Source organism: Nelumbo nucifera, chromosome 2, assembly GCF_055504915.1.
Source record: "Nelumbo nucifera cultivar China Antique chromosome 2, China Antique-T2T, whole genome shotgun sequence".
NCBI lineage: Eukaryota > Viridiplantae > Streptophyta > Magnoliopsida > Proteales > Nelumbonaceae > Nelumbo > Nelumbo nucifera.
In genome coordinates this window covers 16,274,261-16,286,773 of record NC_142650.1, presented here as the reverse complement: position 1 = coordinate 16,286,773, position 12,513 = coordinate 16,274,261, and the positions used below count along the sequence as shown (strand labels likewise).

The 12,513-nt window shown below is 37.1% G+C and overlaps 1 long non-coding RNA gene across 2 annotated transcripts; it reads right to left on the bottom strand.

Annotated features, from left to right (window-relative positions):
• Nucleotides 1–2,457: 2,457 nt before the first annotated feature.
• Nucleotides 2,458–5,515, bottom strand: LOC104597045 (uncharacterized). Of its 2 annotated transcripts, XR_016082073.1 has the most exons (3): nt 3,918–4,247; nt 3,483–3,654; nt 2,458–3,009 (listed from the first exon to the last, which is right to left on the bottom strand). It is a non-coding gene; the product is annotated as an uncharacterized LOC104597045 (long non-coding RNA). The 2 variants fall into 2 exon arrangements; XR_735139.3 differs by having other exon boundaries at nt 3,483–5,515.
• Nucleotides 5,516–12,513: the final 6,998 nt, after the last annotated feature.

Below are 12,513 nucleotides of genomic sequence, written 5' to 3'. Positions count from 1 at the left end.
ATAATTCCTTTGTAGTGTAGGAGGGGGACACCCTCCTACATATCTTCCCATTTAAACAAGACTAACTTGTACACTCTTGTCCATATATTCATTCTATTGCCCACCTAGAGTCCAACACCCACCTCACTAGTGGCTTATACTCAGTTGTGGGCCCATACCTGGCACCATCTCCAGCCCACCTACCCATCTACAGACTCAGTGCTCACTGTGTGATCCAATTTCCAGACCTGATTGTTAACTATAATAGAGCAACAGGAATTCATTTATTGGCGAGATTAATTTGTTCTACAGAACCCAGATCTCGTTCTTACGGTATACCTACTATTGCTTTAGTATTATTTGGGTAAATGTACCTATACCTATCCAGATAAATATTTTCAGGAAACATTATTTTGGGTAAGTGCATTTATTTATGTTTTTTATTTTTCAGATAAATAAAAAAACAACCATTTTAGGAATAAAAATTTATTATTAAAAATGGTAATTTTGTCCCACCCAAGTATTGCCAATTTTCCCCGCCTAGGAGATACCTAAGAAAAATAATTTTTCTGTAAACCTGGCCGTCATAAATCGAAAAAAAGAACATAGATTTCCTAATCAATGGGAACCAAAAGTTATGTAGATCTCATCATTTGCCTGCGACAACCCAAAGAAAAAATAAAAGGAAAAAAGAAAAGAATCTAAAGACACATACAGGAACCATTCCACACCTAAGGGTGGCAAATGGGTGGATTGAGTTAGGTTGATGTGGGTTGCGTACCAATCCACCCATATTAATTTGGTGTTAGTGGGTCACAACCCACCTTGACCCTGACCCACCCTAACCCACACATATGGCCCACTATACTAACCCCATGCAAATATTAAGAAAACACAAATATTTCAGTCAAATAAAAAGAATAAAAATATTAAAAACGCACAAAAAATAATAAAAACACGGAAAATGATGAATTTGTAGAAAAAACGCAAAAGCTTATAGAAAAAAATACAAATTGATAAAAATGTGAAAATTATAGTCTATCTCACCTCAAAAAAATTTATTTATTTATTTATTTTGTAAAACCCCCACTTATCACCCACCTACCCCATGAATTGTGTCAGATTCCCCACATGTCTTACAAACATTGACAAAATTGGGAGGTGGGAGAATCATTAATTTGTCCTAAAAAATTGCAGAACAAAAACAAGTTGATAAAAATTAAAAGAAATATATTTCAACAAAAAAGTAGAAATTACTAAAATTGATAAGAATTCAAAGTAATTATATATTTCAACCCAGAAATTGAAGAAAAACTGAAGGAATGGTTGATGCTCCGTGGAACCCTAGGCTGGGAACAACCCATTGGATCGCTAAATTTGTAGATTTTTGGATGAAAACTTGTGAAAATTAGGCAGATTTTGCAGCATAGTGAGCTCCTATCTATGGTAGGAGAAAGATCAGAGAAATGGAACGGATAACATCAACCCTTCTCAATTCAGTCCACAAACAATCATAGTGAGCTCCAGATGTTTTCAACTCTGCCTACAAATTAAAGCAGCACCTAAGGAGGCCTTCCCCTTTTAGTGGACCTTCTTACTCACCACAGCTCTGTTCAACAGCCAACCATCTTTACCGATGTTGTTACCGTTCCTCTAGAAAATGGGTGCTCCATGAAACATTTTTATGTTTGGAATCGTTTTTTCTATAAAAAAACATTGCTCTAAGTCACACCTTAGAAATCGAGAAGGCGTGATTTGGAGCAATGCCAAATTTGACGTTTTCTCATATTGCAGCTCATTGTTGCCAATGAAGACAAGATGTAATAGTAAGGTGAACTTCCTATAATGGGTATTAATATTGAAAACAGATATAAAGCACTGATACCAAACAGAAAATGATGATGTTGCTCAAAAAAACGTTCTACCTTGCAACAACTTTTCCAAAAGAAAAAATATATATATAACACTATTTTCTCAAAAAACAGTTCTGTATCTACATCATCCATGCCAAACATATACTAGATCAACACCAAACTATGCCATTTCTCAACAAAATCAATCTCCGTATATTAATTATTTATCTTCTGCTCAACAAAGAGGTGAATGTGAGAGGCAGAGAGGTGGAATAGGATGGTGAGAATTAAATTTTGACATCATCACAAAATACCATTACCTTTAAAAGAATAGTTTGGTGAGATATATCGAGTATCGAGGTGATCTATTATTTCTTTGGTTTCAGAAAACGAGTCTCTTTTGAGTTGTCCCAACTCCCAACTCTCTCTATCCGATTATCAAAAAAGAAATTAACTCACTATCCTCTCTTCTCGGGAAAAGCGGAGGGTGAGACTTGAGAGAGGGTGGGAAGTCGAGGGCTGTTGTATTGTTTCATACGCGATAGTCCAAGTCCAATTGAACTGTGCGAGAAGAGAATAGCTTAACCAGGCAAATTGATTGCATGGGGTGAAGATTTGTTTCTGCTTTCTCTTTTTCAATGTGAAAAGTGGAAGTAAATTGATTGAAAGATGTGTAATGATTTGAAATTTACAGCTAACAACTTGTCAGATAAATAAAAGCCACTCACTGTTCCATTGGAAAATGGCTTTTTGCATTTTTGTAGCTCTACCTCTACCTCTACCTCTACCTCTCATTACATTAGTTATTGATGTATCATGAATAGTATCATGATGCTATTGCCATTTGCCATCATCGCCCATGTAAACAGTAAACCTTTATTCCATCTACCTCATGCAAACAGTAAACCTTTATTCCATCTGGGACGGTTATCTCAATCCAGTTTTGTCATTTTACTTTTTCCTTTCTTTGGGCCAGACCAAGGGAAGACTGAACCATATACGCCACCAACTTGGCAAAAGCTAGATGAGTTTCCTTCAGGCATGGATAGAGTTAAGATTCCAAATCAACGTTCCAGAATCCATAAAAAAAGACCGATTCTGGGCTTGAGTACGGTGCTTATACGTTCTGAATGAATGGCTGAAACTTGCCACATGGCTGGAGCTTAGAATACTGCATCTGGATATAAAAGGGGGGGAGTTAATCCTTTATCATTTCTTTTCCATCTTAACAAGTACGCGAAACATGTGAATCAAAATCGTCATACAAGTGTTTTTAATTGCTTTCATCAATCTCAATGTGAAAATCTATGCGCCTATCTACAAATGGAATGGATAAGATCATAAGAGGGAAAAATAGAAGACAGAACTGCAAATTTCCTCAAGTTCCTAACCGACAACTTACGAAAGGAAAACCAAAAGTCTAAATAAAACTCTAATGTATCGGGCAAGGGCCGCAAGGCCAACAAAAATAAAAGTAGAAATAAAATACATACGAGAGAGAGAGAGAGAGAGAGAGAGAGAGGTGAGGGTACAATAACAAGTTAACAACAGTCTCTATGAGTGTAGCCCCATGAAGCAAAAAAAGGAAACGACCAGTCTCTCTCTCTCTCTCTGCGTGTGTACTGTAGTTTGAAGTTTGTTTACACCTACCTCTCTCTTCTGTGGTCGAGTTTCGTTGTGCTCTAGAGATTAGGACCCATGTGTCTTCATCTGGGGTCACGAGTCTGATCCAAACTTCCACGCATAAGCAAAACGTAGGAATAATTTTTAAACTTGGCATAAGCAGTTAATCCGAAAATCCCAGCCAAAAGTCCATTTTGTTCTGTCAGATTAACATAACAAAACATGCAGATCGATCTAAGCAAATTTACATACTAGCAAGTGGAGTGGATATTGTAAAGATCATTATTCTCAGAGGAGGATGGAGAAGAAGAAGACAATAAATATTTTTGTTGATGATAGCAATGAAGATAATGAACAAAAAAAAAAAAAAATCTACAAAAAGGGGGGAGGGGAGGGAAAGACCGCGTGAAAGTGTAATGCGAAGCAACAAAATATGCAAGGTAAAGGAAAACGAGCAAGTACTTGTGATCTAAACTGGCCTGGCGAAACCGTCCTCGATCGGATGGCTTTGCCGTTGATGGCCGTGTTGTTATGGATCATAATAAATGTGGGCGCAGGATAAGAGAGTATCCACCGTATCCGAAGTCAGGAGCAACTAGAGTAGGATTCTAAAGGGATTGCATGATCCAGATTCATCAAAACCTAACGTTGCTTCGGCTGAAAGTCGGGATCAATGCGATCCCTTTGGATGCCTACTCCAGTCGCAGTAGACGCCATTCTCTCTCTCGACAGAGGAAAGTGGACTCCTCCATATAAAAAGAGACCAGGCGCTATTATTATTGAGTGTTTGATATGTAATTTACTCCTTAAATACAACTTTAATTAAGAGGGGTAGGCCCCATTCTGTATTAATAAGCCAGACGATAAAAAAAAAAAAAAAAAAAAAGGTTCCATCAGCAGAGGGCAGAGGGGGGCCAGCCTAGCCTTCTTGGAAAATTCCTGAAAACTGTGTTGGTTAGGTAAAAGTTTGCAAGGCTGGACGGGTCGTCTATGGTGGAACTGGAATTCCAGATACCCCAAAACCAAAAGCGAGTTGTCCATGTATGTTATGTAGCATAGTTGAGAGCTCCATCCATTCATCAATCCGCGTTTTAGTATAGGATCCTAGCTAGCTTGGTGTAAGCCAACAGAGAGACTCCACTGACACCACACTTGAGACCCTAAAAGAGGAAACTTACTTCTCTGCGGCTTCAGGGGTGAAGTCTGATTCCATCCTTAATTATTTCGGAACAACTTATTTGATTTGTTCCCAATTCCTCTGACAGACTTATTTCAGATCAAAAAATTGAAGGCGACCCGACTGACTTAAGGATCAAATCCTACGATATTTGTCTCCCTCTCCCTCTCTCTCTCTCTCTCTTGATTTTGCTTAGTTATATATTAACAAAAAAAAGATAAGTATCACCGTCATCATGACGGAGCTTAATGGTGCCTGTCACGTTCACTCCCTTCTACAGCCTTCTATGCTTCTTTTACAAGGCAAAAAATAGCTTACTTCAAGAATAATATTTCTGCTCATGATGTAGCGAGTGAAGGCTGCTCGCAAAGAGGAAAGAACCCAACTTTGAATCAAATCAACACCATCTCAACAGCTGGAATAAATATTACACCGAGAGTCAAAAGGTGTTCGACGTCGTGTGGCTCTGAGTTCTGAGTTCTACGATATAGCTTGAATTTTTATCTGTTTCATATACAGTTATAGACTTTTACGGTTACTGTTTGGCAGTGAAGTTAAATTTAGGAGAGAAAAAGAGAGAATACTTGTCAGGAATCAGGAGTCAGAGTCAGGACCTTCCAATTACCTATTTGCGCTTTATAAGTGGCGCACATGCATATGCATGGCCACCTTTTACTGGGTCCCACTTATTGGACTAATTACCCAAAAGGATTTCGCTTCCAACCAAAGGCTTTGCTTGTAAGGTAGAGAAGAATCTTAGTTCAGTACAGTGCTGCAATGAGAAAGAAGAAATCAGCTTACAGATCGATCCAACCGACTTAAGTCCCTGTTTGCTTTTTGATAAATTATTTATTTGAGTAAACTCATTTGTTCCGGTAAAGGAAATATTTATTCCGATAACTGTGTTTATTCATATTCTTTTGTTTTTCGGTTAAATAAAATAATAATCATTTTAATCATTAAAATTTTATTATTAAAAAAGATATTTTAGTCTCGTTGACAATTTTTTCATAACATAAAAGTTAATTTATCACATATGTTTAAATGATACTCAAAGAAATAAATTTTTCTTTCCTTGATCTTCACATAAATCTAAAAAAAAAAATATGAATTTCTTAGTCAATAGAAACAAAAATCCTATTGATCAAATTTTTTTCTCTCAAGATCTCAAAAAGGAATGCTCCCTAAATGGTAAATCAATGCAGAAATGAGAGGAAGAGATTTGAAGATGAGTGAAGGAAAACTGCGGTTTTAACCCAACCACCCTCTCTAGTCTCTCCAATTTTTCTTTCAAATAAGTTTACTTTTCTGATTTGGGACATGGAGCAAAGCTTTTCTTATCGTCATTGTTAACAGTTTGAAATCCATCATGAATATCAGGAGTTATACATTAAACGCACGATTATCTCTATTGCTTCAAATCCCATCCATATATTCCCCACTTTCAAGTAAGGTGGAAGAATCAATAGAACCCCCTTTTTGTTTTCATAAACATTGCATAAATGGAGCTCAGATCTTGCTATCAAAAAAAAAAAAAAAAGTATTTGAACTCACAAAAGTATATGAACACTCTAAGAATATAACATCTAATCATACATTACAATATCTCTGTACTTGTATGGAGAGATGTTCTTAATGTTTGCTTTTAAGAAAGGGTAAATTTCTTAAACTGTTCTTATAGTTTAGTTAATTGACTAAGTGTATCCTTATTGTTTGAAAACTGACTAACACTATGCTTACTCTTTCTAACAATTGACTAACTCTACCCCAATTGTTAACGTCCATTGATGCTCCGTCACAATCTATAATCTATGCACATGTAACCACATGTGACTTATACAATTTTTTTAAAACCCAAGATTGCCCTCGTACCCTGAGCCTCCACTCTCTCTCTTCTAAGACCTCCCCCTCCACCTCTGTTTCTCTCTGGTCTTTCTCTCCATTCTCAACCTCTCGTCTCTCTCTCCCCTCAACCCTTCTATTTTCATTCAAAAAGGACTCATCGCTGCCACCGGAGCGAGAAGGGGGTGCCGCTGGTTGGTTGTTGTGTTTTTCCTCACTGGACGATATGAATATGATAATAGGTTCTGCCAATATGAATATGACAAACATGCTACTAATGTCACAATACCTTGTGACTGTGTTTAGCGATGGCATTGTTTCTGATCTTGCCGCAGGTGGTGGTTTATTCCCCGACACCAACACCCCTATCAAAGGAAAGAGATGAATAGCTCTACCACCAACTTTCATCACGCAGTCATAATTACCTGATAACCAGAGCTCTAATAGGATTGATCTGTTGTAACCATTCAATACAAATTTTAAGCATTCTATTGGCAGATAAAAGATCAAAAGACTTTCTTCTCATTCTAATGAAAGAGCAATAGGTGTTATCACGTTAATGTAATGTCCTGATAGCTTCAATTCCAAGGCATTTCTCAAAATTTCTTGTTCAATTGGTACTAGTAAAGCTTGTTGCATATGTGACATAAAGTGACAAAAAAAAAAAAAAAAATCAATGGTTACATCCCAATGGAACAGGTCTGATTTAATGGTTGAGTGGAAGGAAATCCCTTTTTAATACTTTCCAGGGCCCATAATAGAACTTTGGTTTCATGAGAGGCACTGCTTCTCCTGGGTTCTCTTCTCAATATTTTTCTTGTTCAATACAACATAGAAATCTTCAAGCTTCCAATACAAGTATTTGTTAATTTTGTATTTTATCTTTTTTTTTTGAGTAAAAGATGAGGTTATAATTCATTAAAACTAGAACAGCCAATGGGCCAGTACATCAAATTTTTTAACACAACTTCATAAGGAAAGGGGAGGATAACAATGATTCCCCTTTTAGACAGGACTGAGAAGCTAAACAGTGTCACTTCACTTAACTGTCTTTCTATATGATTAACAATAACTGCATCAAAGCTTTTCATCTCCTTAGACTTCGTTTGTTTGTGGTGTAAATCTAAATTTACAACGAGGATTATTATACCGATGGGTTCATGAGAGTGTAAAATGAAAATCGGATATGTGTCTGGTTTAACACTCTTCTTGTTTAATAAATTATTGAGGTAAAAGTCAACTGCAACCGAAAGATTGCAGTCCTTGCCAATCGGCCAAGAAACAGAGCACTGCGAGCGGCGGTAAAAACACATGTCTAGTAAGAAACTTGTGCTCTGTCCATGGTGTTACTCAATCCCTCAAACCAAACTGAGGAAGATTTGGGATAGCCGACGGTGCCAGCGGCAATTTTCAGGTCACCGTTGAGGACAGGACCACCGTGGTATTCAAGGACTGGTTTGTGGTTCGCCGCCATGTGTGAGGAAGCTGGCACAGGAAGGAGAAACAGAACAACAGTCAGAGTTGAGAGGAAGACAAACTTGTCGGAAAACGCCCTGGCAACCGCTGGCTGTTGCCAATGGTCAACTATTGCTGTCGCCGCCTCTTTGTTCTCCTTGGAGGAAGAGAGAAGGAAAGAGAGAGAGTTGTAATAAATACATAAAAAATTTTGATGTATTTATTACATCGATTATCATGTAATTGAACGGTAAAATGTAATTTTATATCAATTTTCGATGTAAAATTATATATTTATCAAATGCCTGCAAAATCGAACCGAGGTGTAAAATTTACGCTGATTCGATTTTACACCTCTCTCAAACGCAGCCTTAAGGGTATCAGAAAGGACAAACCAACTATTAAAGAAAGATGATATATATGATCTTTCTTCAAGCACTACCAGCATAGGACAGTCCAAAAAAAAACCTATAAAGCTTTAAAGCTCAACCTTCTAGCCAGCTGAAAACTAGAGAGAATAGCTTGAGGTTTGTCCCATTGTATTTGTTTTGTCAATAACAAAAAATTTTAGATTAGCAGAAAAGAAGAGAAATACAAGCGACAAGCCTTTTCATGTGGGAATGCCTGAAACCATGGGAGCGCCTGGCTTATACCTGCAAATAAAAAATAAAAGATAAGTCTAGGAAGAAGATCGATCTATCAGGTGAAAAGAATCTGAAATGCCATAGTGGAGACCTAAACAAATATAAAAATAGCCCTAAACATATATAAGAAGAGGAGAGAGATTAGAGGAAAGAAGAGAAAGTAGATTTGAAGAAGAGGAAGATTAACGAAGAAGAATAAGAAGATTGGAAGAAGAAGGAGAAGAATAGATGCTTACCACTGGTTGATTCTTGCCACCGATTGACTCCACGCTGTTGGAGCTTGGTTGTGCAGTGAAATCGCCGGCGGCCTCTTGGCTTGGGCCCGAATGAAAATAAATGGCAAAAAGGGGAATTCGAATGAATCAGAGCAAACTAAAGGAAAGTCTTTGGTTTGTTTTGTCTTTTCTGACCGTCAGTTGAACCGGATTCACCTGCTTAACAGAAGGAAAATGTTATCGGGAGTGGCTTCTTTGATGAAGGAGACGTGCATGCCTCCTATCGGAGGGTACATGCTCCCCATGAACCCAAGGGTTCACTGGATTCGAGTTGACTCTCCTCCCACCCCCACTCATCCAAACCCTAACCAGGTGCCCAGAAGCCTCAAGCCACCGGCAATTCGTTTTAGCTTTAACGAGATCTAGGTTCCTAAAAATTATTTAGGTGTGTTCTTTTTTTAGATTTTGAGAGAGAGGAATTAACCAAGAATCTCATGTTATTTTTTTTCAGATTTATATGGAGAACATGAAAGTTTATTTTTCTAGGTACCATTTATCAGTAATACCCATCTCCTGAGTGGGTAAATAACTTTTCCACTTTGGGGAAAATTTGTCAACAATTGAATGGGACAAAAATGCCCCTTTTAATAATGATTTTTTATGGCTAAAATGGTCATTGTCTTATTTATATGAGAAATAAAAGAACATGGGTAAATGCATTTACCTGAATAAGTGTTTCCCAAGAAAAACCGAGTCTGAATCTCCTGCCCACGTCTACCCACAACACACTACCTCCCGTGAAATGGGAACATCTCCCCTGCATAATACTATGCAGAGGATGAGATGTTCTCCATGTGTGGCTGTGATAAATGTAGGCAAAATTTCTACAGGCAGGAAATCCGGAGTCGAAAAAACTTACACAAATAATTGCATTTACCCAAATAAATAATTTACCAAAAAACGAACAGGGCCTTAGGGGCAATTCGTTCTCATTTCTCATTTACATTGTTTACTATTTGATTAGATCCCTTTGCTATATACCATGCCTCTCCTCACCCGCATTTTTAGCCGTGAAAATACGTTTGTTGTGCAAAACTTTAGACTGGCTATGAGTTTATCAAAACAGCTAGCTCAGCCAAACCCACAAAATGTTATATTAGTATGGGCCTAGCTAAGATCTTCTAATAAACTGTGTTTTCTAAACACAAATCAAACCTAATTTAATCTCTCAGAAAAAACCCATCCCGAATGTTTCAATTTTCAACTCTCATCGGTGGGTTCCAAAAAAAAATGTAAACATATATGCATGGTTCCTGAAAACTCGTGCCAATCAAATCTCAAGATTTTTTAAACAGGAATTAAATATCTGATTTGGCGGGAGCTCCCTGTTGCAATGTAGAGGAGGATGGAGCATTGAACACTTTATTGTCTAACCACCTACCCTATCGTGTGCAAGAATTTGATTAGTTTATTGAGGATTCTTGTGGTGTATGTTGATCCAACAACTACGGTTCCCCCAAGAGGAAGGCGCTTCATATATATATATATAGAAAAATAATAGCCATTTTTCTTTGTATGTACAGCACACTAATTAATATATAACAGCTTCAGCCTTTTCCTTTCACTACTGCAGGAAGCAAGAAACTGAAATATGTACACAGATTCTGACTTTAAGATTCCTGTGAAACAAAATTTGGCCTATTACTTCTTTTAATTATTGGGGTTTTTACATTATTAATCTTATGCTCAAACATTTATTTATGCATAGAAACTAACCTTCTCATTAAGAGGCTCCACCAAACAAACTCGTTAATGATGAGAAGCCTTTCATTTAGATGATGATCATGTGCTCTCATGAAGTACTTCACTACGAGGAGTAGTGTTGAATGTTGGAAACAATGTTGTCAGACTCAGACTGGATAAAAACTACTTTGGTCACGGGTTGAATGGAACAAATGAACAATCATCTGGTTCAACAATTTAACTCATTCAAAAAAAAAAAGGAAAGCAAAATTAGGAAAAACAAATAATTTTAGATTATTATTAAGGCTATTTGCACTTATGAAACGATTATCCTTAGGGAATTAATTAATTATTTAACTTGTTCAGGCCTACAAAAACCCCTTTTTCCTGTTACCTGTACTACCTCGTTTGGACTACTGTTTTTCCTCGGATGACAAAACAAGAAAAGGAAATTTCAAACAAAAGGCACAAATAAAATAAGAGGCTTATTTTGGTTTTGGGGCTACATAGAAGGGAGCTATTAACCTAATGTATGTGACATGAGGTGATGGCGACGAGGCAAAACTTAAAATCCTAACCGCTATCACTTCTGACATTTGTTGATTGAAAAGCTTTCCACACTTTTCTGAGTTTCTCCAAGTGCATCTTTTCTCAAGTTGATGACAGTTTGATTTACACTTCTTTGGTTCTTGAGAGAGTAGTCTAGTTCGAGGAATTATTAATTAAAATAAAGAGATAATAAGGCGGAAAATTTATTAATTAACATTATATTATTCCCATTTTTTTAGCATAAGTTTGTAGCTAGATTCACAAATTTTTTTGGTAAAGAGGGGTTATATATACAATCCTGGGGTAGTTCTTCCACGGTTAGCAAGTCAGTTGGCAGCCCTGTTGGCTTGTTTCAGGGCATGAAAACATTGAACCTTCTTCAAACATTGTAGCAATTCTTAACAAAAAAAAAAGCTATTTTTTTATTTCAATATTGAACATGGAATTGAATGCCCTAAATTAACAAGAAAAATGGAAAAAGAAAATAGGGTTCCTTTGGACAAACTATTTGCTTTGGCACCTGAAAATATGTACTTCTGAAAAGAGATAAAATCCCCAATATCTTTCTTTCGATCGGTAAAGGAATATTCCTTAATATCTTGATGGTTCTGTTATCAACCAAACACAAAAATGGGTTTGTAAGTCTGATGTCCATGCCTCATGGTTGGATGCTAAAATGGGATCCTTGCAAGATATTCGATATACAAAATCTGCATGACTGAATAGCCAAATCCATTCTATCTGTTGAATTCTTTGAATGATATATAAGTACTGGGTGTTGATTGTTGAATAATTTTTTATCATTTCTGGTTTGGTTATTCTGCAAGAGCCAAGAGGTAAGGGTTTTTACCTTTTTTTTCTCTTTAATTTTTTTTTCCCTGCGAAGTAGTGTGGTGCCCCTTTATCAAAATCAGGGACCGCTTAAAACCACTGTTGTTCTTTGCTGAACCGAGACCAAACAGGCAACAAAGTTTGTCTATTTGTCTCAAGAAAACATGTCACCAAGCAATACAGGCATGGATTATTTACGATAAATAAAAAGAGAAAAAAAAAAAAAGTCAATCTGACGAGGAAAAAGCATGCAACAGATTGGGTGGCTGGATTCATTTTGGAAGGTTTATTAAGCATATTGGGTGGCTGCATTCATTTCGGAAGGATGAATTTTGTCGCTGGAGAGGTCCACGCAGGACTTCAGTGGATGTTGTTTTCTGATCATCTGCATGTGGGCTATAGTTGTCATGATTCTCGGATTCGTCCTTTCGTTATTGCTCACTGATTGAGAGAGAGAGAAAGAGAGAGAGACGTTGTTATTTTTCAAAGCGCTCACTGAAACACTCTAGGGTGATACGTACTGATACTAGGGTTCTGCGTCTGTTGCTTCGGTTCCTCGCTGCATTTGAACTCGAGACGTCTGTGGTATAGAAGAACTCTTC